At 42.7% G+C, this 26,981-nt stretch overlaps 1 protein-coding gene across 2 annotated transcripts in view; it reads left to right on the top strand.

Moving 5' to 3' along the window:
* Positions 1-24,822: 24,822 nt before the first annotated feature.
* The window catches only part of ELMO1 (engulfment and cell motility 1), a 101,974-nt gene continuing 99,815 nt past the window's right edge, over positions 24,823-26,981 (top strand). The window contains exon 1 of one of the 2 annotated variants that reach the window (XM_081834858.1): positions 24,823-24,926. The gene's annotated coding sequence lies outside the window, so the exon portion shown is untranslated. Of the gene's footprint in view, positions 24,939-26,981 lie in introns of both variants that reach the window. The other variant, XM_081834859.1, reaches the window with a different exon arrangement.

The raw sequence follows: 26,981 nt of genomic DNA, 5'->3' as shown, positions 1-26,981 counted from the left end.
GGGGAGAGGTGAACACCCTAATTAACCATTTTCACCAAATACTATAGAATGATTTGCCCTGCTTCTGAAAGCCTTGGGGAATAAACCCCAAAGAAAAACCCACACCTGCTGCCTTGCAGGACATCTTCAGGAGACGAAGAGGCAAAGGAGTAAACCTTACACAAATCTGGATAGAGTCCCCAAGACATTTGGATAGTGTCTTGCACACCTACTTCTGGTAACTGCAGCAGCCAAGCTGGTGCCACATGTGTTGCTCTGCTTTCCTTTGGACCACATCAGTGAGGCCGAGGGGGGGGGGTGTCTTTTCTTCTGGCCAGGCCAGGTCCTCCATTCTCACTGCCCAGGCATGCGACCCAGAGAGGTCATTTTAGTGCTGCTACCACAGCAAAAACAACACAGGAGGCAGCAGTTATGAGTTACCCATCTCTGCAACCGCAGTTGGCACTGTGATTTTCCAGTACAGAGGTTTTCAAGCTTTTTGAGTCCACTGCTCCCTTGACCTTCTTTCTGCAGCACCCTGTGGGGCTCAAGAGCCCAGTTATGTCACCCCTTGCCTGCAGAGCTGGCAGCCTCTCACTCTTTCTTGAACACCCTCCTTTGTAGAGTGTTCCCTCAGCCTCTTCTCCTCTCCTGTCTCCCTGGGAGTCCTCCGGGCAGCCACTGCTGCCACCCCTGGTCTCTGAGCTGCCCCAAAGAGAGGTGCCTCCTCACACTGCCCCACAGGGGCCTGGGACTTGTCTGTCCATTCCCAGCATCAAGGGCTGGTGGACTGGCTGGCTGGGCTCCCTCACCCACTTGCCTGCTTGCTCCAAGGCCACCTCAGCTCCTGGCAACCAGCACCCCCTGGCCAGCCCCAGAGGCACCATTCGCCTGGGGAGCTTGCAGCCAGGGCTGCTGCAACAAACAGCTGTGCAAGCCTTGGGGAGGCAGAGATGTGAGAGGACATCAGAAGAGGGAGGGAAGGACAGAGGGACAGAGACCAGGATTGCCCACGGCACCCCTGGCCATCATTCAAGGCACCCCAGGACGCCACAGCACACTGGTTGAAAACCACTGCTCTAGTAGTTCGACTTTGCCCCTGGAGGTGCACTCCATTGTCTTTTGAGGTGGATGCCAACAAAACCTGAAAAACGTGGGTAAGGTTGATTTCCCTGGTAGAGGCATATACTCAAGAGTTTCAAAAAACAAAATCCCGGAACAAAGGCTCCTGAACCATAGGATAATAGTATGGATTTTCTTATGGATCAGTAACTAGAACAAGAAACGGAGGGTAGGAATAAATGGATAATCCTTGCAATAGAGGGAAGGAATAAGTGGAGTCGCCAAGGATTTGGTGAGACTAGTATTAGTTAACCTTCCTTCTGTCTTAGGCTTGCTCAACTGCCTTCCAACTCTGATAATTTATTATTATTATTATTATTGTCAAAACCAGATTTCTTCCTAAAGCAACAAAAAATGAAATCACATAAAACTCTGAAGGCCAAAAACACGGTACACCAGAACTTTATTTTCAAAGATTCCAGAAATGTATGTCACTTGGAAATACTGGAATTGGTATGTCTGAAATGTCAACAACATTTTAACATCTCTAGAACTCATCCACATTAATGATGAGAGTAGATTTTACTGCAAATGTACTGGAAATGGCAGCATTCTGTTACCTGTAAATGTTTAAAACATTGTCTCCTAAGTGCTGACAAAGGCAATCAGCAGATGAATGTTTTAGTTTGTCAGACATTCAGCCCCTGAAGACCTCTTCTAGCTGGCTTTGCATTCATGGGAACCTTTTGTTCCTGGTGCCAGGAGGTGAGGTTTGGCTTGAGCCATGAATGACTTGTACCCCTGGGAAATGGGGCAGGGAAGAGTCAAGTTAACCCATTTACTGTGACCATAGGTGGTATTTATTGCCTTATGGGACAGGGGAGTCTGCAGTAGACATGGATCCAGATTTGTGTTTCCTATGTGGTGCCAAAGAAAAGGATTTGAAAGAATTTCAGAAATAGTTAGCCTTTCATATTTTAACAAGCTTGGGGAATTCTGGTTCAAGAATCTCACTTGAAAATGGGTCTGAAATGCCATTGTTTTGGGGCCAAACTACATATTATATTATAGTGGTACCTCGGCTTAAGTACTGTACTTAATTTGTTCCGGAGGTCTGTACTTAACCTGAAACTGTTCTTAACCTGAAGCACCACTTTAGCCTATGGGGCCTCCTGCTGCTGCCGCGCCGCCAGAGCACGATTTCTGTTCTCATCCTGAAGCAAAGTTCTTAACCTGAAGCACTATTTCAGGGTCAGTGGAGTCTGTTACCTGAAGCGTATGTAACCTGAAGCGTATGTAACCCGAGGTACCACTGTAAATGCATATGCACATTTGATGTTTATTGGGGGGCAGGCGAGTTGAAGTGTTTGGGGTTTTTATGTGATTTATTTTACGAGGTCTTTTTTCTTTCTGCTGTAGGCTGTGAATGAAGAAAACTAAATCCATAATTAGCATGGAACAAAAAAAAAAGGGGGGGGGAAACCTCTGGCAAAATAATTGGTTGTTTTATTGTTCTACCTAAAATGCATAAACGCAGACATACCGCTCTGTTCACAGGGGTCCTGGCTGATCTTGTTCTATCAAATGACTTGGAGGTTGCTCTTAATTCTTCAGGCCAAGTGAGTCCTAAATTAAGGGTAGAGGACTTTACAAATGGAGCTGAAGCCCAAAATAACATAGAGAAACTATTTCTTTTAAATGAATAAGTGGGTCAGCCATCAATTCAGGAATGGATTTCAGACTAAACTCAACTGACCAGATATGAAAAGGTCATTTCTCTCTTTCTTCTGCTGAGTGTTTTCTTGTACACTGTTGGCATTCATGTGCACGTGCGCGCGCGCATGCCCGAGCGCAATATATAAGGAAATGTTGAATCTTCTCACTGCAAGTTACTTACAGCCATAAAGATTTTGAGAACAGGAAGTCGGTGAAACAGGTAGTGAAATATCTATTCACAGAACTTTACAGGAAGTGGCTTAGTTTGATTAGAGTGGCTTTTGAATACTCTAGCTAGCAAGGGTGGCAATTTGAAGAAAATATGGGAAGGGCCAGTAATCTCCACCCCACATAATTGATCACAAGGCGAAGCACACACACACCATTTGAATGACAATGCCCATCAGCTTGTGGGGGGTCCCCTTCAAATATTTTATGCGGGGGCCAAAGGGACCCTGGCCCCTCGGAGCTGGCTAGGCTCCAAAGTACCATGAATCTCATTCCATGAGCCCAGGAAGCTTCTAGACCAGAGACGGACAACCTGTGGCCCTTTAGATCGGGCATAGCCAAACTCGGCCCTCCAGATGTTTTGGGACTACAACTCCCTTCATCCCTGACCACTGGTCCTGTTAGCTAGGGATGATGGGAGTTGTAGTCCCAAAACATCTGCAGGGCCGAGTTTGCCTATGCCTGCTCTAGAGGTTGTTGGAATCGTAGAATTATACAGTTGGATCACCTAGTCCAACCCTGCAGTGCAGGGATCTTTTGCCCAATGTGGGGTTGAGACCCATGATCCTGAGATTAAGAGGATTAATCTGAACTATCCCCAGATCCTATCAGCTCCAGCCAGCATGTTCAACAGTCAGGGAGGATGGGGATTTTCAATGGCGCTGCTGTGAAGGGGAAAGAGTTAAATTCCCCTCACCCTCACCCCCCCCCCGGACTGCACAGTCCCAGTCCTGATCCCATTGCAGTGCCTGTTAAAGCAAAAACAAGATGAATGCGTAGATCATCTAATTCCAGGTGAGGGGTGTGACTTAGCTGAGTCCAGGAATACAGTTTCTGTGGTCTTAACCCCTTCATACATTAAATTTACTAGTTATATTTGACTGCAGTTTCCCATAACCATTACATCGAAAGTTTCCTCACCCCTACAAGTGGCTGCCAATGAGGTAAATCAAGGAAACTCACAACACAGTGAACAATGTCATGTATTTTACACTTTTATATTTTGCAATGTCAGGAAGAGATGCAGAGCAAAAGCCAGGCCACTCCTGTAATGTCAGGTTTTGACCATACACTTTGTCTCACTGTTATCTCTAGTTCTTCTTTAGTGACTGTCAGCTTTGCCAACTTAGGAGTGACAGGTCTGAAAGACCTAATGCTACTGAGAAATTCTTGAAATTATTTATATGTATAGCACTTCGCAGGTTAAAGTTAGTTGCAGATATCTGTTTTCAAGGAGCGCACAGTCTAAAGTTACGCAGGAGGGGGAAGAGCACTGTGGGGAAACCTCCAGCCTCCCAGTGTTAGCAAGAAAAGGCCAGCTGTAAACAAGCAATCTCAAAACTGACCAGCTCTTTTGAGTTGACTTCTAGCATGGAGGACAGTGGTTGAATCTATACACATATTTTTTAAAAAAACATGCTATGAAAATGTTTTTTTTTAAAAAAAAAGTTTTGAAAAATATATTAAATTTTCCATAGCTCACTGTCGCCATCTAATGTCACATTTGTATATTGCACTTTACAACTAACGTAAAACGTTTTCTTTGCAGCTGTATAGCTGAGTCAAGTGTTTCTGTGGCATAGCTGTTCCTGGTTACATTTAAAGGCAGCCTAGTAGAATGTGGGACATCAGCATCACCAACTGCAGTGCGTGGCAAATATGATTTCGAAAGCCACCACCTTGTTGCCTCTTTCATATGATGCACCTCAACCATTAATGGGAGACTTCCATGTTGGCTATTTTTGTTTGTTCTCTCTCTTTCTTATATAGACCCGGTTCAGTTCAGATAAACTTTATTCGCATTAGCCAACGGCCATAGCAACATAAAACAAGCAATATATACAATTAAAAAGACAACAATGGGTAAAAAGGACAATCAGATGACCAAGATGATCGTTCAGATAGGGGCCCTTTATCTCATTGCACCCTCAATAAACCTAGCAACCTTTGCTGTTGTCTGATCATTTTGATCTGGCAGTTCAGTTTATTTTCTGACATTAGGCCGGAGTTTCCCATTTGAGACATGACGGGGAACTGTGACTTAGTGCAAACCGGAAACTAAGCCCCAAAGAGGTGTCAGGGTTGAGAAGAGGAGGCAGCGCTGCTGGCTTCATCAATTGTGAAGTCTCATTGGGGGCCAGGCAAGCTTGTATCTTCAGAGCTTAGTTTCTGGCTAGTATTAAGTCAAATCCCTCCTGTGTCTGAACCAGGGAACTTTGGCTTTGTCAGTTAATATGCCAGGACCTTGAGAACATTCTAATTTAGGTTTGAATGTTACAAAACCTCTAGAATCCATCGCTGGGTGTTATTTTAATAACTCACTGAAGTGGCAGAAAGAAATCTTGCCTGTTGTTAATATCTCTATGTTAATGCAGTTGAAGCCTCTGAATTATACAAAAGCAGAGATCAGAGTTTCATAGTGCTAAATATATTTCTTCCTGTTTGGTTTTGCACGTTATTTCCCCCAATTATTTCTTCTGGGATTACCAGCTCGCTGCTTGCTCTTAAATTTGCTGGATGCATCTTATTATGTCTGAAGGAACAACAGGCATGCAGGGAGTCTCTTGGTGATCTATTAAAGGCATGCCTAGAGTTACTAAATCAGGACAGACCTGAAATATGCAGAACCTTTACTGTATTTTCAGTGGAATACATATTTAACCAGTTTAGTCTTGACAATTCTTATCTTAAATTGCAACAGGCTGCTTGGTGTTAAATTACGGGAATGACATTTCAGAAAAAAAGCAGCAGGGATGAAAGTTAAAAGGATGTAATACCCATACTACTTGGTTTACATAATTGTCTGCTCCAGACAAGAAGCTGTATAATTATATAACAATATTTGCTCTGAAAACAGAAAATGCACCAGAGGTTTGTAGTCAAAGATTTGGCAGGTTGCTTCTAATCAATATGTGAAATTCAGCCCCCTAACAGCATGCAGCACTGTTTGTTCCTAAGCTTTGTGTGGTCTCACTTTCCCTTCCACTTTGCTCACAACACCTGCACTGCGTGCCAGGCTAGATATTATAAGAGCTCATGAATGTAAAGCCCGTGTGGGAACAGTTGGGGAGGCACTTGCAGTATTCAAGGAGAATATTTTTAACCATTGCTTGCAGTTATGAAGCAATAAGTGAATTGAAAAGGCGGAATTGTGGGGGGCCATTTGTAAGGGGGAGCCCAGGTAGCACAGGCAGGACACACACACACACACACACACACACACACACACACACACACAGAAAGGTTGTATGCCATGTAAGAAAGTAAAGATATAGCAGCATCCCCAACCACTTATATTTTGGTCATGACCAATGCTGGCATATAGCCCTTTGACCAGGCATAGGCAAACTCAGCCCTCCAGATGTTTTGAGACTACAATTCCCACCACCCCTGACCACTGGTCCTGTTAGCTAGGGATGATGGGAGTTGTAGTCCCAAAACATCTGGAGGGCCGAGTTCCTATGCCTGCCTTTGACAGATGGCCATCAGCAAATGTAGCCTGAGAACCAAAAAGGTTAGCCTCTCCTGCCTTAAACAAGTTTTGTGAGCCATAACATTGGTGACAGAACAAAAAATTCCTTCCAGTAGCACCTTAAAGACCAACTAAGTTAGTTCTAGGTATGAGCTTTCGTGTGCATGCACACTTCTTCAGATACACTGAAACAGAAGTCACCAGACCCTTCTATATAGTGAGAAGGTGGGGAGGGGTATTACTCAGAAGGGTGGTGGGATTGGGTGATTGGCAGATAGCTGTGACATTCTATACAAGATCTCAAAGTAGCTGTTCTATTACAAAGGAATTTCAGAAATAGACTGGAAAGAGAAGCTGCTCAATTGCAACTTATTACCAAACTTAAAACCATGGAGAGACCTGGTCTGAACAAAGACATTGGATTCTTATCTCATTATACATGACAAAGCCATTTTTCACCTTCTCACCCCTTGCTTTTTCCTGTAAGACCTATTGCAGTCGTTAAGAGTCGTCAACAGGCTCATCACAGCTATCTGCCAATCACCCATTCCCACCACCCTTCTGAGTAATACCCCTCCCCACCTTCTCACTATATAGAAGGGTCTGGTGACTTCTGTTTCAGTGTATCTGAAGAAGTGTGCATGCACACGAAAGCTCATACCTAGAACTAACTGAGTTGGTCTTTAAGGTGCTACTGGAAGGAATTTTTTGTTTTGACTATGGCAGACCAACACGGCTACCTATCTGTAATTGGTGGCAGAGTCTTTCTTTTTCTTTCTTTTCAGTATTTGTGGCCGAATAGTTTAACAGTAGTGAAATTCTAACTGATGGTTTTCATTTTGCGATATTTATATTTATATTATTTGTATTTGTATTAAGCTATGCATTTACTGGGAAATAGTAAGAGTCCATCAGATTTGGAGCCAAATGTGTCCTGTGAATGAGAGGAGCTCTTTTTCCAGAGGAGGGACTTTGATGATCCCATGGAGGTCTTTGCAAATGGAAGTGACTTACACTATGCCAGAAGGGTCTCTTAACTCCCCGGCCCCCCAGAGCAGATTTTTGGGTGGAATGGAAAGAAAGAAGAACCCAATAGCCAAGAAGACCCCAGTCTCTGGATTCCAGTCTTTACATAGCGCTTAGGGCAGAATGCTGCCATTGGGGGGTGATCATATATGATGGACGAGAGGGCAAGCATTTTCCATTCTCCAAAAGAGGAAATCCTCCTTTCAGGAAAATGTCTAAAAAGATTATCTTGACATATACATCTGAAGGCTGAAATCACCTGGGTGTAATGGTGTTTTAATGTAGAATACACCCCCCTCCCCCCCGCAATCCTCTTGGCAAAGTTTTCCTCTTGATAAATGAGGTCTCCACAAACCTCAAGCTGATGGCTACGTATTGACAAATTACCCCCATTAGCGCTTGTATTTTTTCTTTCTCAAGACCTTGTATAAGCGCAACCAAGGTCGCAGAACTTTTCCCAGATCTTCTTTCTGCGTTTTGTTCACTCGCTTCCTTTTGACCCCAAACTCCTGCACCTTAACTATTTTTTTTTTTTTTAATAATATTTATTAAAATTTTCCAATTAATTACAAATTAATAAAACATCCAATTTCAAATCTTTTTCCAATTACATCCTTTCAGAACTTCCCCTTCCCTCCCCCCCTTGTATTCCAAATCTCTCAAATGATCTCAACAGGTTCTTCTCCTCAATTCAAACTTGTTATCCTTAACCCAAATTTTTTTTTTTTTTTAAAAAAACATTATTTTCCATTCCCCTAAAATCGGTTTATTCCCACCACGAGTTCCCCACTTTAGAATACCATGTAGATGTATATAGCCTAAATAAAACATAGTTTACGCCTTTAAGGATTCCACATTTCCCACCCCCCCTTTTCCCGGTTGCGTTCCCAATGTTCCTCAATGTCCGATATTTCCACGTCTCTCTAAATCTTAGTCCTTTGCCAGTCCTCTTTAGTTTCGAATGTCCAATCATGGAAGGATTCTGTCTTAAAGAGAGGCCCATTTTTTCCATCCAGATTTTTATATCCAGGAGTGAAAAACTCCAAATTATAATCCTTAAGCTTGTCAAATCTGGATGTCCCAAATGTCCCCACTTTTGACTTGGTCCAATTCTTGTTATTTTGTTGTTCTTATTGATCACACTCCTCTTTCTATTTCTTTCTGTCCCTGTTTTCCTGCACAAATGTCCTAATTCCAAAAGTTAGTTCCTTTACAGAGGCTTGTTATTCAGAAACAAAACATTACGTCAAGTTCCTTTCATTCCACAACAGATGATTCCATTGTCTTCTTCGGTGTAGTAGCCTCTGTAGTCATAATAATGTTCCATTTCTGCAGTTTCCCAGGAGATAAACAGTTCAGTTCCAATTTCCAGCTAAAACTTGTAATATCCCTCGGCTCCTCTAGGTGGATTGCAAAAACTGAGTTCTCTTCCAGATCGCATCCATTAGCCCTAGTAACTTTGTAATCCTTATTTAAAACAATTTGTATCCAATTTATAACAAATATAACCAGCAAAGTCCTTGTAACATAGTCTCTATCTTATTTTCCGCTTTGACAGCTCTTTGACAGCTGTCAAAACTTGCCTTTCTCCTCTCCAAGCTCCGTCATCGATCGCTCCCGGGGTTCCAGGGGGGGTTGTTTTTAAGTCCGAATTCTACTTTCCTCCTCCAGCTCAATCTCATATTCTTCACTCGTGAGGTTAAAAACTTGCCAAAATGATGTTACTCCGATCTTAGTTATCAGATCCTTTGCTTTGACCCTTCTACAATGGAGGGGGTGGCTGACTTCCTTTTTTGCGCCTCCCCCGCTCGCTCCGAAATTTTTAAAATTTTTGTCCCTCTTTTTAGTCCAAGTTCCAATTACTTACAGGTTGTTCTTTTAGGTCCGAATTTTCAAAGGAAGAAGCCAGCGCTCTCCGCCGAATGGCATGCGGCTTCGCACGGCAGGGATAGCAGAGGACTCAAAACACCACGCTTCTCCCCGGCACCCGATCCGTAGCCTTTAAAAAGGCTCCTTCACGAGTCGGGAGGGCGCTAACGGTGTCAGCCGAGTCTCCATGTCCACGGCCCCCGTGGCCGTGGTTTTTAAGGGTCCCCGCATCGCCGGTGCGGTAGGACCCAGCCCCTGCCGTGCAGGCTCCCTCCGGAGCTCGGAGGGAGTCCGCCATTCGGCGATGGCGCCGACCCGGAAGTCTCTCCTGCACCTTAACTAAATGGCGATGGTGATAAGTAACTAATAACGATGATAATCCAAGTTTACATATGTGCATGCAAATTACCTTTAAGTGGTTTCCTTGTGCTTGTTTGTGTTAAGCAGAGAAAGTGTTGACTTCAAAATTGTGAACAGCCTGTCGGTGAGATGCAGGTAACAGAATTGGGATTGATTTAAATAGTGCAGGACCTGGAACAAGAAGGAGACAGATTAAAGCTGCAGAGTTTTGAAGAACTAAAAAACAAAGTATGGGATTGGCTTCATTATTACCAAATAATGGAGGCTTATAATTTGGATTAGAAAATTGGTTTTCAGGTGGAGAAATCAAAATTGGAAACAGAACTGTTAGATCCTAAAACTAAGAACTTGTCAAGAATGTATAACTTGCTGTTGAAATGGAATACTCAGGATGAAATGGTGAAATCTGCTATGATAAAATGGGCACAAGATGTTGGACATAACATTATGATGGCTGACTGGGAACAGTTATGGACCACAGGTATGAAGTTTGCGGCATGTAATGCCTTAAGAGAGAATATAATGAAAATGATATACAGGTGGTACATGACACCAGTCAAGCTGGCAGAAATCTATCATTTGCCCGATAACAAATGTTGGAAATGTAAAGAGATTGAAGGTACATTCTTTCACCTTTGGTGGACGTGCCCAAGGATTAAGACTTTCTGGGAGATGATCTATATTGAAATGAAAAAGGTACTTAAACATACCTTTCAAAAGAAACCAGAGGCCTTTCTCCTGGGCATGGTCGGCCAATTGGTGCCAAAGAAGGACAGAACTTTCTTTATGTATGCAACAACAGCAGCAAGAATACTCATCGCGAAGTATTGGAAGACACAAGCTTTACCCACCCGGGAAGAATGGCACTATGTGATGGACTATATGGAACTGGCGGAAATGACTGGCAGAATCTGAGACCAAGGTGAAGAGTTGGTGGAAGAAGATTGGAAAAAAATTAAAGTTTATCTACAGAAACATTGCAAAATTAAGGAATGTTAGAAGGATGTTGGAATGAAGTAATGTGGTTTTATCAGAAATGATATAAAGGATTAGGTAAAAATGGATTTGTTAATTGGTGAAAGACGAGAATGTAAAATTACAGTATATTAAGATAAATTATTAGGATAAAAACAAAGCTGGAAAGGATTTGCTGAAATATCTAATTGAACTAGAATACAAAAAGGGGAGGTGTGAGGAGGTCAAGGAAATAAGCAAAGGAAAGAAAGTTATGTAAAGGTTTGATCTGTGTTTTTCTTTTTAATTGTTTGTATTTTTTCTGTCTTTTTTATTTTTATTTTTATTTTTTCTTTTTTCTCTTTGTAATTTTTAAAATTTGAATAAATATTATTAAAAATAAATAAATAAATAGTGCAGGACCTATGAGGAATCCACCCCAAAACATTTTTTTGCATGGTGCCAGATGTGATGTTTGAAATCCCCGTACTGATCCTAGCGGTGTGTGTCAGCACTTTATCTCTCTTAGGGCTTTCACCGTACTTTGAATTCTGCATGTAACTAGGACGGTCCTTATGCACTGCAAACACCCAGTTGCTAAAGCAATTTTCAGGCATCAAAACATTTAGCATTTAAATCAAGTTTCAGGAAGCAGTTACTACTTTTTGCTGGAAGTGCTCCTGGATTTGTTTAACCAGTTCCCTGCTCTGAACTTGGCCTCATTCACGGTGACAGTGTTGATCTACAAGCTTTATTTAGGTTTCTGGTTTCTGTTGGTTTGCTGACCTCCTTTTAAGACTGCTTGAATAGTTGGGAGCAGGTCATGGGTGAAAGGATTTGTTTGCATTTACAATAAGAGCAGTGTGTGGAACGATATGGGCCTCGCTGCCACTGTGCCAAAAACTTCAGTGTACCTGAGTACATTGATTTATTAATAAGTAGAAGCAATGAAGCAGATGGATCTGTGCCAGAATGACATTACCAATTAATAGATACATCCATAAAAGAAGAAGGGTAAGGGGAGAGGAAAGCAAGCAAATACACGTATAAGTTGTATAACGACCTGCTGGGAATGGCCACGATTAAGGGCTCATCCACACTTATATTTTGCCCCACGTTTTCTAGGCACAGGTCCATGCTTTCCCAGTCCATGTCTGAGCCCTTTGATTTTTGCTTCACCACTTTCCCCAGGAAAAGCTGCTCTTTAATGCAGAATCGGAACAAATGGCAATTAGGGTTTTCCATTGATTGCTGAGACCATTTAAGAGCTTCTTCTTCTTCTTCTTCTTCTTCTTCTTCTTCTTCTTCTTCTTCTTCTTCTTCTTCACACCTGTGACTGAAAAGTGCAGATGAAGATGAGTGTGGGTGAGCCGTAAGGCAGCTATCGGAGGGAAAAAGCCAAGGGGCCATTTGCGCCATCCAGGCCACTAGAGATGGATTCAGTGCCTCACCTGTCCCTCTGATGCCTACCTGGAAACTAACCAGAGAAACTAAGGCACAACTGAGCGCCATTAAAATTGTGCACAGGGTGTTTTCATTCTATGAAAGGGTTTCCTGGCAATATTCTTATGTCTGTCCTGACAAAGTGTAGTCCAGAGCTCTTGTTTATAAGGCTAAATAATTGGAGGGAAATTGTAGCTGAGCTAATTCTGGCTCCTGAGCAAATAATTTCTTTTCAAAGGAAAAGTTTAAATGAGGGGCATCGCAGTACTGGAATAGTTGCCTTTTGGGAAGCAGATTATGTTGTCTTTGCAAGCTCTTTTCCTTTCCTTTGAGGATTTTGTGCATGCTGAAGTGGAAGAAGCAAAAAGAAATGGGACGCAATTTGTACAAAAGCAGTGGCAGTGACTGACCAGGACAGAGATTTTGGGGCTGTGGTGGTTTGCTCAGTGCAAATGTTGAGCCAGTGTGCATGCAGCTTGTGTAGAAAAAAACCCCCAGCATCCTTGTTATGGAAAGGAATTGAAACACCCATCATCTTAATGTCTTTATAGGAATCTGTGGTGTGGATACACTTTTAATACTGTGCACACAGTTCTGGCTGCTGCACACAAGAAAGAATATTGCAGAGCTGGAAAAGGTTCAGAAAAGGGCATCCAAAATGATCAGGGAGATGAAACAACTGCCTGAAACAACTGGCCTATGGGGAAAAGTTACAAGATTTGGGGCCTTTTGGTTTTAGAAAAATGGGGAGTTGGAATGCACGCAAGGTGTAAAAAATTATGCATGTTGTGCAGCAAGTGGCTAAGGAGAAGTTTTCCTTCCTTACATATAATAGTAGAAGACAGGGTTACCTAATCAATCTGATTGTTGGAAAACTGAGGACAGACAAAAGGACATACTGTTATAGAGCCTAGGGCTTGTTGATCGGAAGGTCAGTGGTTCGAATCCCAGCGACAGGGTGAGCTCCCATTGCTCGATCCTTGCTCCTGCCAACCTAGCAGTTCGAAAGCACGTCAAAGTGCAAGTAGATAAATAGGTACCGCTCCGGCGGGAAGGTAAACGGCGTTTCCGTGCGCTGCTCTGGTTTGCCAGAAGCGGCTTAGTCATGCTAGCCACATGACCCGGAAGCTGTACGCCGGCTTTCTCAGCCAATAAAGCAAGATGAGCGCCACAACCCCAGAGTCGGCCATGACTGGACCTAATGCTCAGGGGTCCCTTTACCTTTACCTTTAGGGTTTTGATTATTTGAAGCATTGAATGGAAGGTTGGAGGCCAAGTGGAAAAGTATAGGCTAAGCTTCCTTCCAAGCTTAATAATAGAGGCGTGAACGTGATAAAATGTGTTGATGGCCCATCTAAGAGGAATCTTGGGCCTGGGCAGACAGAGGGTGCCATGGTGATGGGCGGCAGGTGTTTGAGGGACAGGAAAAGAAAGTCTTTACAGAAAGGCATGCTGGGAAGAAGGGAAGAAGCAGCCACATACCCACGAGTGCCTAGGGGTTTGGTAGGCAGCTGGAGATAGAGTTTTGTACTTTACGGCCACACATCCCTTTTGCTCTTAAAACCAGACTCCTGCTTATGTAGTTGGTGTAGGTCTGTGTTTAAACATATGGGAGAGCAGAATAGCCTCCCTCATCCTTAGTTTGCGTGTGATCTTCTGTTAGAGAAGAAAGCACACACCTTTCTTTTCTGTAGTGAAGACTGACTCACTGATGAATGATTCATCAGCAACACAGAAATCATGCCCAGAAAAATACATCCTAATGGAATGTTCTATAGTGACTCATACGAAGTAGGGATCAGTTAATAGGCATTTTAAAGGCTAGAATCCTCTTGGTACAAACGATGGCGATCCATCACTTTGACTGTAGCTTACATATTCCCATTATAGGTGAATCTTTCCACAATAAAGCAAAAAGATTAGTCTCCAAAAATATCTTGGTGTACGTTGCTGTTGCTCTCAAGTCACGGGAATAGTTTGTTCTCCATAATTATTTTGCTATGCAAATATTTGTCTTCAGCAGCTGTTCTCCTAATGCAAAAATAAAATCAAGTAACTCTGTAATTATGGGTTAGTTAGTTATGGGCTTTGATACGTTTGGGAAGTTTCCCCACCTTTGAATCTGACATCATTTAGATAAGGATGCACAATATTGAGGCCACCATGTTCTTGAATGTAAGCCGTCACCATCCAGATATTTGACATGAATGAATGAAATTTGCCAAACTTCCTGAAAAGAGGGGTGTTTCATATAAAGTGAAAACCCACTTGAACTAATAATAATTCTTTTTTTAAAAAAATATATATATTCAAAATTATAACAAGACATATTATCCAAAATCATATCATCCTTGTTTCCCCCCATTTTTCCTCCCTCCCCCCTCCCACACAACCCCCACCCCACCCCCCCAACTTCCCTCAGTTCCAGCCTTTGGTTTCTCTAAGAATGCTGTTTTCTGCATGTTACAAAGTTGTATAGATCCTCAAACTATTTAGCTGATTATTATCAATAAAAAGTTTGTGAATGTTTATTCAAAACCTGCCAAGGAGTCCAGTTCGCTTTGCTGCATCTTCAGATACTTTGTAAAGGGTTCCCGTTCATCCTTAAAGTCACAGTTATCCTTGTCCCGTAGCTTATATGTCAGTTTTGCCAGTTCTGCATAGTCCATCAATTTTTCTTGCCATGATTCTTTAGTTGGGGTTTCTTCAGTCTTCCATCCTTGTGCTACCAGAACTCTCACGGCTATTGTCGCATACATGAAGATGTTTTTCAACTTTTTGGGCAGGTCTGAACTAATAATAATTCTAGTCTATGATACTGCTTCTGCTAACCAGAGCCAGCCCAAGACGTTTTGTTGTGTGAGATGAAGGACTGCATCTTTCTTCAAACCAGGCAATGGGATAGTACATCTCAAGGACAGTAGGCTCCCTTAGGCAACACTGGGCAGGCCGCATGGCACCCACAGCTGTGTCTTTGAAACCTCAGTGTTGTGCCCCACCAGCAGCATGGGCAATCTGAGGTGGGGCTTCACTCTGCTGGAAGATAGGGCAAGTCCCATGACAAACTATTGAACAAGTCTCATAACGGAAAATACATCATCAAGAGAGGGAAACCCAAGGCAGACACAGAAAGAAGAGGGGGAGTTCTCATAACAAAGGATAACTGCATGCACCATGTGTGCTGCTTTACATGTGTGCATGTGTCTGGGTATAATGCACATCAGTGAGTTTAAAACATTTTGAATCCAGAGAGGTGTTTCCTTCTTGCAAAGACAAACTCTTGACCAGTGCCAGTTCAGCATGGCAGGTAATATGGGAAACATGTAAAGGGATTTGTTTTCCCATTACAAATATTTCTGTTTTACTGTAAAATCTTCTGAAGCAGAAATAACCATCTTTATGCTATCGAGAAAAATGGCATACTGGCCCCCAAAAAAGGGGGGGTGTCGTAAAAGTTAACAACACAGGACATCTGTAATAGGATTTTTTGTTTTGTTTTAGGCAGCAACAGAACTCAGCTGTTCTGAATTCCAGTTATTTGCCCTTCTAGTATGACCCATCCTTCTTCATTCATGAATGATGAATGAGGGCATTTAAAAGGAAGTGCTTTCTGTCACAATGTACAGTAGTTGCATTGCAGGGCAGTTGCGAGTTTCTTGGAATACTGATGAGGCCTTTGCAATGTTCAGCTGGGACGCTTCGTCTTTAAAAGCACTATATAGCCTTCCAATATATTTAAATCTTTAAACTATGTACAATTTCCTTGATTACTGTATGGAGAGCAAAGTGAAGTTGGATGGGAAACAAATGAATAGCTCTGATAACAGTTGATTTTTGTTACCAAACCAATCATTTTCCACAATTTGTCTTGTGGCAACGTTTCTGTGCCAAAAGGACACTGCATTCACTGTGAAACATATATCACAGTCACATTTGCAGTAGGCTGAAGTTCTTTGGTCATTCACCAAAACCATTGAATGGTGCCATTTATTAAGTGAAACAACAGACAGTATCATTACCTGCTATACACCTATCTTGAAAAGGAACCTTTCTTAAATATCAGGGTTGTGAAAAATATGTAGTTATGGCCAGTTGCATTGATACGTTATTAATTTTTTTCAGACTAGCTATCCTGAGTTGCCTCATCAACTCAGATCGGATACAGTGGTGCCTCGCAAGACGAAAAGAATCCGTTCCGCGAGTCTCTTCGTCTTGCGGTTTTTTCGTCTTGCGAAGCAACCCGCTTAGCGGCTTAGCGGCTATTAGTGGCTAAGCGGCTATTAGCGGCTTAGCGGCTTAGAAAAAGGGAGAAAAAAGCGAAAAAAATCGCAAGACTCGCAAGACGTTTTCGTCTTGCGAAGCAAGCCCATAGGGAAATTCGTCTTGCGAAGTGCCTCGAAAAACGGAAAACCCTTTCGTCTAGCGGGTTTTTCGTCTTGCGAGGCATTCGTCTTGCGGGGCACCACTGTACTTATTGAAGACAGTTGATTCTATTTTCTTTTATCAGTGGTTGAAGATGTGACTTTCAGCTGCTGCTTCACTTGAGCACTGAGCTAGTACAACTGGTTCCATCTATGTTGTTTGAAAATTGTTGTCGATTCCTACTACATTAAACATTCAAAACAGGAATGGCAATAGGATCCTTCAAGGAATACAGTTTTGACTTAAGATATCCTTAGTGCAGGAAACAATACTATTACAGTGGAGCACACTACAGCTCTTATGGTGTAATAAGTCTCCATCACTGTGATGAATTCAGCACAGATAGTTCTTTCTTATTGTTTGCCTCCTGACTGAGAACTTAGCCGCACCTGCACATTTTCAGTGTCTGAAAATGTTAATGAAAACTACCTCCCTCTTTCAGCTCAGCTCTAGTAGTAATTAGAGTTAATGGTTGCATATTATGAAGGTTTAGCAAACTGTTCAAATTGATCAGCTATAGTTTGAAATTGGTCAGCAAACCAGAATCAGAAAACATGGTTTGAAATAGATTTGCCAACTATGATTTGTACTAGCTGTTGTTTAATGCAGATGATATCTGTGATTGTATGACCATTGCTAGACCCACTGCATGTGAGTGCTGAAAAGTCAAAAGGCAGAAGCAGACATGTAGCACAAAACTCTTATTTTGCTGATTGTTTGGAAGTACAATCCATGTCTCCAAAACAATAGAAACCACGATCTGGGAGCAAGTTTTTATATATGCTTTGAAGTTTCAAACAAAGCTGAAAATTTCAAAAAAGATATTGTCTCCACCAAAATCCAAAACCCGAAGGGTTATCCTCCTAATCCACAAAGCTCCCTTGTAGCATTAAAGGGCCCTGAACTGAATTTCATGTATCATGTGTTAATTCAAAGGCTCAGATTCTTTGATTAGGATATTTGAGGGGTAGGGAGGTTTGTTACTGTGTTATTCTGAGTTAGCAAGTAAAAGCAATATGGCAATCTAGCTAATATAATTCTTTTGTAAGTGTGACGTTGATTTCATCTGAATTGTACCAATTAGTGGCAGAAAGAGGTATAAAACTCTAAATGTGTGAAGCTCAACAAAGGCATCAGGGAAGATGTTTGTGCACTGAGAATGCCCTTAAGGAATTTAATTTAAAAGCTGCTTTGGCACTTCAGCCTTTGCCTGTTTGGTTTATTTGATGTGATGGGTTAAAATAATTTATCCTCCTATGCTTAACTAATTGTTTGCAGACTTTGTTGAAGGTGTAAACTTTAGTATGCTAAGCATTCTAAATTCTATGTTGGTCTAGAGCAGAGGTGAGGAAACTTGGACTCCAACTCCCATCAGCCGCAGCCAGCATGACCAGTTGTCAAGGAGGATGGGAGTTGTAGTCCAGCAACATCTGAAGATCATCAAGTTTCCCACTCTGTGATCGGGAAGATCACAGAATGGCAGGCAAACAGTATGGAGGATTAGGTTATAAGTCATTTGATCATATTTGTATTTCCCAACTGTTCTTCTTTGTGATTACTGTTAATGGCAGATTAAATACTCTTTGTAGGAAACAATAGTAATTTTCAAAGAGCAGTTTTCTCCTGTGCTTTTCAGTTGATTGCATTTATAAGGAACTATTTAATAAATGTATATATTAATAGTCGGGAGGCAGTGGAAGACAGGAGTGCCTGGTCCATGGGGTCACGAAGAGTCGGAAACGACTAAAGAACAACAACAAAAATTAATAGGTGTATATTTTGTCTGCTGGTAGGCTTTCCTTAAAAGCATATAATCTGTTCTCTCCTGTGGAATTTAGTTAACCTTGAGAATCTCAACTCTCATTTTGAAGATACCACGTTCCTAGACATTATGGGATGGCAGAAAACACCGTATGATGGAGTGGAAACAAAAGCACTGGGGCATTTATAAGATCTATAGGGTCTCTCATTGTGCCCCATGTCCATTTTTGGGATTTACGATATTGGTTCAGTCACGATAGTACTGGAGGAAGCAAAATATCTCCAGTGACACAAAGGCATCAAGAGACAAAGAAGAAGCAAATGGAATCCAGGCCAATTCTTTTCTAGCATTACACCTGTAGATCTTATGCAATATGACCAACATAAAGTAATCCTTATATTAGCAAAGCAGGAGGCTTATTTTAGATAACACAATTTGTACAGAATGAATATATCAGAATTTTCATGTTTCTGCTCAAGGGCAGTTATCAGGCTCTCAACGTGTTATGAAACCTGCAATGCTCAGCCTATTCTGCATTCAATCTTTTTTTCCAGTTGACAATAATGTGAAGCAGAATATATACAACATTAAGAACCTTTTTACAATTTAGCAAAAGGGGATGGCAAGAACACTTGGAATCTAGCTAAAACCAGCTTCCTGCCATTGTACTGATAATATAATATATGTGATAGACCTATATGTACTTCTGAAACATCTCACAATATCAGAGGAATTTTCTGCATTGTGATTCACAGTTTCCTCATGAATGCAGCTTGGAGAGTCATCCTTAATAACATAACTAGGTTGTCAGATTTTTAGAATTAAATGTGTGGTGGATTTCCCCAAGCCAAACTCAGTATCATTTGCCATGTGGGCTTTTAATTATGCCTACACATACACACACTTCTCATTTCCTTGTCAAGGAAATAATTGTTTAGATTATATCCAGAGGTAGTTCAGTCAATTCTGCCAGTTCATGTGCAGTGTGGATATATCATCAAAAATGAAGTTCAGTTGCGTTCTCAAGGAATTCGCCCTTGGGCAAGAGATTTTGTACAGCTAACCCTCTCTTAGGAGTCTCCTAGGCAAGAACAGGTTTATAATAACAGCTAGGCTCCGGTTGATAGCCGAGTGCCTTAAGGACATATTGATTTAATGAGTCCCCTGGGCAATCTTGGGCAACCCTTTCCTCAGGCATCTATTTTGGAAGCTACCGTAAATTTCGCTCCATAACACGCAGATTTTTCCTCCTAGAAAGTAAGGGGAAATGTCTGTGCGTGTTATGGAGCGAATGCCTACAGATGGCGGGGGAATCTGCTGCAGTTGTGAGCAGTCCGTGGCTTGCTTTGAAACAGCAAAGCAGGTGTAAGCGGCTCCTGTCAGCGAGCCGAGCCGGGAGGAGGGAGAGAAGCAGAGCGGGCTTGGCTGCTTTAAAAAAACCCGTCCTCTATGTTCCTCTCTCCTCCCCACAGAGCTGCTAAGTAGCAGCGAAGCTTTTCAGCCAGCCTAGCCGGGAGGAGGGAGAGAAGCAGAGCGGGGTTGGCTGCTTTTTAAAAAAAACGTACTCTCTGTCCCTGCCTGCAGTTTTTTGCTGTCCGATTTTGGATTAGCCACTGTAGGGGCTGTGTGTGTGTGTGCTTGAGCTATAGTTCTCCTCCTCCTGCTTCCCCTTCGCTCTCCCTGCGCCCCTGCACTCTCCCTCCGACTTTAGAATTGATACTCTGTGTCTGTGTGTGAGAGAGAGAGGGCTCCTTCTCCTCCTCCTGCTTCCCTTCACTCTCCCTGCGCTGTCCCTCCGACTTTAGAATTGACACTCTGTGTCTGTGTGTGTGTGTGTGAGAGAGAGAGGGCTCCTTCTCCTCCTCCTGCTTCCCTTCACTCTCCCTGCGCTGTCCCTCCGACTTTAGAATTGACACTCTGTGTCTGTGTGTGTGTGTGTGAGAGAGAGAGGGCTCCTTCTCCTCCTCCTGCTTCCCTTCACTCTCCCTGCGCTGTCCCTCCGACTTTAGAATTGACACTCTGTGTGTGTGTGTGTGAGAGAGAGGGCTCCTTCTCCTCCTCCTGCTTCCCGTCGCTCTCCCTGCGCTGTCCCTCCGACTTTAGAATTGACACTGTGTGTCTCTCTGTGTGTGAGGGCTCCTTCTCCTTCTCTTGCTTCCCGTTCACTCCCCCAGCGCCCTGCGACTTTAGGGCCAGTTCCCTCTCTGCGTGTGTGTGTGTTTTGACCTCACTGCGCTTGGGGGAGAGTGTTGGTCGCAATTTTTCTTGATTTGTCTCAGAGTGGTTACTATCATGGTTTCCTTGCCGGGGAGGAGGGAGAGACGCAGAGCCTGCTTGTTCTAAAGGAGCAAAGCTGGAGAGGAGCCTCTCCTGCATTATCAGCAGCATCCTTCTCCACACCCCCCACGCGAGCTCCTTGTCCCTTGAGTTCTTTTCCTTCCCTCCCCACTTAAAACGTGGTTACAAAGCACGGATCCACATGGATCCTCAGGATTTTTGCACTAGGTCACCCCAAATTCACCATCAGATCACATAGCATATCCATGGCTACAGCCTGCACCAAAACACACACGCACCCACTGTTTCATGGGGTCACAATGGCGCAAAAACGTGGTTACAAAGCATGGATCCACATGGATCCTCAGGATTTTTGCATTGGGCTACCCCAAACTCACCGTCAGATCACATGTCTGTGACCACAGCATGAACCACAAAAATCATATATCCACTGTTTCATTTAGAATATTTTTTTCTTGTTTTCCTCCTCTAAAAACTATGTGCGTGTTATGGTCAGGTGCGTGTTATAGAGCGAAAAATACGGTATGTGGACCAGCTGATGAGCTGGGCTGCAAAATTACTGCAGATGTTCCAGCACAATAATGACTTGGTGCCTGAACAAACTGTAGACTTGTTTTTGGACCATCTCTGACTTTTCAACATCGTTTCACATAGTACTTTAACAGTAGTTAATGAACAAGATTGTACAAGTCCAGCCCACACCTGAGTTCCACCACTGTTTGCTTGTGAGTGGGTCAAATTTTCATACAAGCCTCCAGGTAGTCTCTGTCCCACAAAATCAAAGTGTTCAAAGTTCGGACTTAGCCAATTAGGCTCAATATGCATAGGTCCCAATGCAAAGGCTTTTGACCTTCCAAGCCACACATAGCCCAATAGTCATATAATGTTGCCTGCTAGGTTCCTAACAAGCCTACTGTTTTGGTCATCAGAGGCATTAGCAAAAACAGCTGATTTATCAAGGCCCTAACAGGCTGGTGGCATTGGGTTGATGGGCTACATTTTTTGTTTAGCGGATAAAGAATTGTGCAGGCCTAATCTGAGGCCTGATATGTAACTTTTTGTTGACATGAGCTTTACATCCTGTTTACTGACGTCTAAGCAAATATCTCTCTTGAGTAGCAAAATGTTGGTCTTCAAGTAAGTTTCACTCTTCAGATATTCCTCAAGCATTTGGGAAGACACCCAATTGCTCTTTCAGGACTGAAGCTGATGTAAAATTGGCATGCACATAGCAACTCAAAAGAGGCTTTTAAGACACCAGGCATAAGATCTGTGACAATAACAAATAGCACATGGAGCTGCCAGCAGGACAATTTTACATTGCAAAATCATCTCCTGTTCTTTGCCTCATACCCATTCCATCTCCATGAATGAGGTTTGCAGTAAGTGATGTCAGTTAAATACTGCAGGGTAACAAGATCCCAGCTAACTTCAGGTGAATTTTTGGCACCTGGCAATACTCGTTTGTAATAAATTCCCTTTTAGATCATAACCTTGAATAATTCAAGGCAGCATATGTGCCTTAGAACTGTCTCCTTCTTGGCTTGGTTTGCCACCTCCTCCATCTGCTCCTTTGTTTTTTCCTGCTTTCAGTCTTCTCGCTACTGCTCACTTGCAAAATCATTCTTTCTTGTCAATTACTGTTGTAGTTCTGCTGGGTATTTGAAAGAATGGTCTTGGCTGTCCTCGACAATCATTTTTAAACGTGCATCTTATGTGAAGACTTAAAGGGGATGAATAAAGAGGGCAAGAAATGAGGAGGGGGTTATGTTATATAGGGCCAGCCTACCATTTCTGTACACTTGCAGTCTTAATCTATATTTTGACTTGGATGCCGCTTTTAGATAGAGATGCTACTAGTATCAAATGTTTGTGGGGACTATGAACATTTTATCACCTGAGGGCAAACTAATATAGATCGCACCTGAATTGCTTCCCTGTGGCTTTGTACAGAACCAGCCATGGGCCTCAAGTGTTCAGAGTGCGGTAGGCAAACTCAGTTTCCTGCCAGTAACAATATTGAAAGGAGATAACAGAACCAAACAGCATTTGACCATTTGATTCCAAGCATTTGGCTTGGGGAGGTCACAAGCAGTTGAAGAAGAAGAAGAAGAAGAGGAAGAGGAAGAGGAAGAGGAGGAGGAGGAGGAGGAGGAGGAGTTTGGATTTGATATCCCGCCTTTCACTCCCCTTCAGGAGTCTCCAAGCGGCTAACATTCTCCTTTCCCTTCTTCCTCCACAACAAACACTCTGTGAGGTGAGTGGGGCTGAGAGACTTCAGAGAAGTGTGACTGGCCCAAGGTCACCCAGCAGCTGCATGTGGAGGAGCGGAGACGCGAACCCGGTTCCCCAGATTACAAGTCCACTGCTCTTAACCACTACACCACACTGGCTCTCTGCAGGCCTGCTCTAGATTTGCTTGCACCCTACATTGTGTGGAAACAGAAGGATTTCAGAGGTTTTTTCCTCCCCCACCATTTTCCTTCTCCCCTACCAGTGATTAATTCAGGTGGAAAGAGAGGCTGAGCCTCATCACTATGAGCCTTTGCAGACTTTGACCTTGCTTTTTCATATTACAGTGGTACCTTGGGTTAAGTACTTAATCCGTTCCAGAGGTCCGTTCTTAACCTGAAACTGTTCTTAACCTGAAGCACCACTTTAGCTAACGGGGCCTCCTGCTGCCAGAGCACGATTTCTGTTCTCATCCTGAAGCAAAGTTCTTAACCCGAGGTACTATTTCTGGGTTAGCGGAGTCTTTAACCTGAAGCATATGTAACCTGAAGCCTATGTAACCCGAGGTACCACTGTACTATTATTTTGGCAATCTCCTTCAAAGGGGTGTATGATTGAAGATTATGTTTTGACCAAAAAAAAAAAAAGTACAGGTAAAGGACCCCTGACAGTTAAGTCCAGTCACAGACAACTCTGGGGTTGCAGCGCTCATCTCGCTTTACTGGCCGAGGGAGCCGGTGTTTGTCCACAGGTTTTCTAGGTCATGTGGCCAGCATGACTAAGCCGCATCTGGCGCAACGGAACACCAAAACCAGAGTAGCGCACGGAAACGCCGTTTACCTTCCTGCCGAAGCGGTACCTATTTACCTACTTGCACTGCGTGCTTTCAAACTGCTAGGTTGGCAGGAGCTGGGACCGAGCAACAGGAGCTCACCCCGTCACGGGGATTCAAACCGCCGACCTTCTGATCGGAAGCCCAAGAGGCTCAGTGGTTTAGACCACAGCGCCACCCGCGTATGTTTTGACAAAATATGCTACAAATACCTTGGACACGGGAAGTGGATAGCCTCAGTCTGGACCTATATACTAATTCATCTCCAAACTTTTTTTGGGGGAGGAGGTGTTGTGTGTGGTGATCCACAAGGAGAATATTTGCCTCACAGTTCTTAGGTTGCCAGTTCAAGATTTGCTGTGGATTTGAGTTCTGGATACTGTGCCATGCCTGAATCCAGATGGCCATTCCCCATGACTAACTATGCGTGCACAATACATGTAGAGGGGCTAATGGCTCCCGGGTAGAGCAGCTGTTTGCATGCAAGAATCATAGGTTCAATTTCTGGCATCACCAGATGTTAGGCTGGGAAAGACACCTGCCTGATACACCTGAGAGCTCCTGCCAGATCAGGGTGGGCAGCAGCGCTATGTGAGATGGACCATTAGTCTGACTTAGAATCATAGAATCCTAGAGTTGGAAGAGACCACAAGGGCCATCGAGTCCAACCCCCTGCCAAGCAGGAAACACCATCAGAGCACTCCTGACATATGGTTGTCAAGCCTCTGCTTAAAGACCTCCAAAGAAGGAGACTCCACCACACTCCTTGGCAGCAAATTCCACTGTCAAACAGCTCTTACTCTCAGGAAGTTCTTCCTAATGTTTAGGTGGAATCTTCTTTCTTGTAGTTTGGAACCATTGCTCCGTGTCCGCTTCTCTGGAGCAGCAGAAAACAACCTTTCTCCCTCCTCTATGTGACATCCTTTTATATATTTGAACATGGCTATCATATCACCCCTTAACCTCCTCGACTTGGTCTAGGCCAGCCAGTATTTGCCATATGGGTAATAATGGCAAAGTATACCTTGTACAGATTGGGCACTACAACCTGGTCAGTTTAACCAGTGTCCTTTTTCTGCATGTCTCGTCTTTACTAAACCAAGCATGCAGATGAGCTGGCAGGGATTGGTTGGGCTTTGGCTACTGTCACAATCATTACTGTGACTTGAGTGAAACCATGACAACGCCAGTTGCTGGCTTGCTAGGCAGTTGGGTCAATATGAAGGTCAGCCGTGTCATGTAAAAGAGGTTGATCTCCAAAGACAGTACGAGTGGATCAGACAGTAGGAGGACAGGTTAAGGCTATGTGTGTCATTTCTGTGAACCACTCTGGATAATGTTTTAGGCTACATTGCACCTTTTCGAATTTCATTGAGACCTTCCTCGCAATTGTCACTTCTCTGATACCTATATGATATGAGAGAGAGAGAGAGAGGAATCCTAGACTTGTTCTTTGCTTAGTCTTGAAACTAGATAGTTTTTTTTCTTAAAGAAATCAAGGTACCTACGAAACAAGCCACATGTGTGAAGAGTTGACTCTCTCCTGCTTTATACGGAAAGCACCCACAGTAGGGTGCTTCTAAAGACTGTTAAGAACAAATACAGTGGTGCCCCACAAGACGAACGCCTCGCAAGACGAAAAACCCGCTAGACAAAAGGGTTTTCCATTTTGGAGGCGCTTCGCAAAACGAATTTCCCTATGGGCTTGCTTCGCAAGACAAAATGTCTTGCGAGTTTTTCCAACTTTTTCCCCCTTCCCCCCCTTTTTCTAAGCCTCTTATCCGCTAAGCTGATAAGCCGCTTAACAGCTGATCGCTAAAAGCCGCTAATAGCGATAAGCCGCTAAGCCGTCAATGGGCTTGCTTCGCAAGACGAAAAAACCGCTAGACGAAGAGACTCGCGGAACGGATTCTTTTCGTCTTGCGAGGCACCACTGTATTGTTAGCTCAGATTTTACCCAAGTAGCTTGTTGGCCTATTTTAGGTATTGTGTATATTGCTGAATTTTTGTTTGCAGTTCATTTTGATTTTATATATATTTTAATACGTGATTTTTCATGTTTATAACATTTTAGTGTTGTAATTATATTCTCTAAACCACTTCAGGACCCTTGGTTGGGAAGCAGTGTATAAATAGTTTTAATAAGTAAAGTTGGGATGGAGCAGGTGCTGGAGGAAACCCCAAAATACTTCTGCTGGTATCAGCCAGGTCCTCTTTTTCCTTCATAAAATGCTCAAAATATTACTTATTCTTGATTCACAGCTAACAAAAAAGAAGCGTTTTATGAAAAAAAATTTGGTCAGTATGTTTCTAGCTCACGTGTTCTTATCAAAGTTAGAAAAGTTATTGACTTTTATTTTAAGTTAACTTTTTGTTCCAGTGTAATAAAAATGACCACATTAAAAACTCAGGTCATAACAATGCCTCAGTGACCGTTTCTGGCTTCAAACAATGTCATTTTGAAGTATGTGGGGAAATCTTGCTTCAGAATTACTGCTATATGGAACTGTCTTGGTAGATTGATAATAGCATCCACTAAATTCAGCAAGATTTTAATATAGAGACATGTCTAAAAGCTGCATAAAAGCAGTTATAGTAGTAAGAATTTTCATAGTGTTCATGCCACTCTCACTTTCCTTGCCATTTCTTAAGACCTCCTTCTGTTAATGCTTAAAATTCCTCAGGGTACCTTTTGTTATATTTTTATCCTACCAAGATTTGCTTTGCATATTATTTCAGCTGAAGCCCAAGACTTTATAGAATCCTTATGACATCAGTGAAATGCGAGACAATAGCAGTTTTTACACTTTGGTAGCAATTATAATGATACACTGCGACGTCAGAAGGCTTCTTGTATGCCCCAACCGCATTGAAATAGTTTCCCTCGATTTCTGCACATACTGAATACAGCCCACCACCCTGAAATCAGCCCCTGGCTGAAGGCTATAGACTTCTCTAACTCAGGAACCAAAAGAAATACATGCTTTGAAATACTGTATGCTCAGAGAACAAGCTGATTTGATAGGAAACGATAGCTGACTATTTTGGATATTCCACAGAGCATCCTAATTAGGGTCCCCCCCCCCAGCTATGAAGTGGTTTAAGGCAAATTATGAAAAAAATAACACAAGAAAATAAAAAGCAAAGGTAGTCAGGTTGGCTCGTATGAAAACTTAGAAAGCTCATCACAAGGGCTACTTTTATATTATTATTTTTTATAAATATTTATTTTGGTTTTATGTAATAAAACAAATATTACAATCAAACAAAACAACAGAAAAATACAGTAAAAAACAAGATAAAAAAACAGTATAAAAACATATAAC

This window comes from Podarcis erhardii (genome assembly GCF_964252035.2).
Source record: "Podarcis erhardii genome assembly, chromosome: 12".
Classification (NCBI taxonomy): domain Eukaryota; kingdom Metazoa; phylum Chordata; class Lepidosauria; order Squamata; family Lacertidae; genus Podarcis; species Podarcis erhardii.
This window is presented reverse-complemented; position numbering and strand designations above follow the sequence as displayed.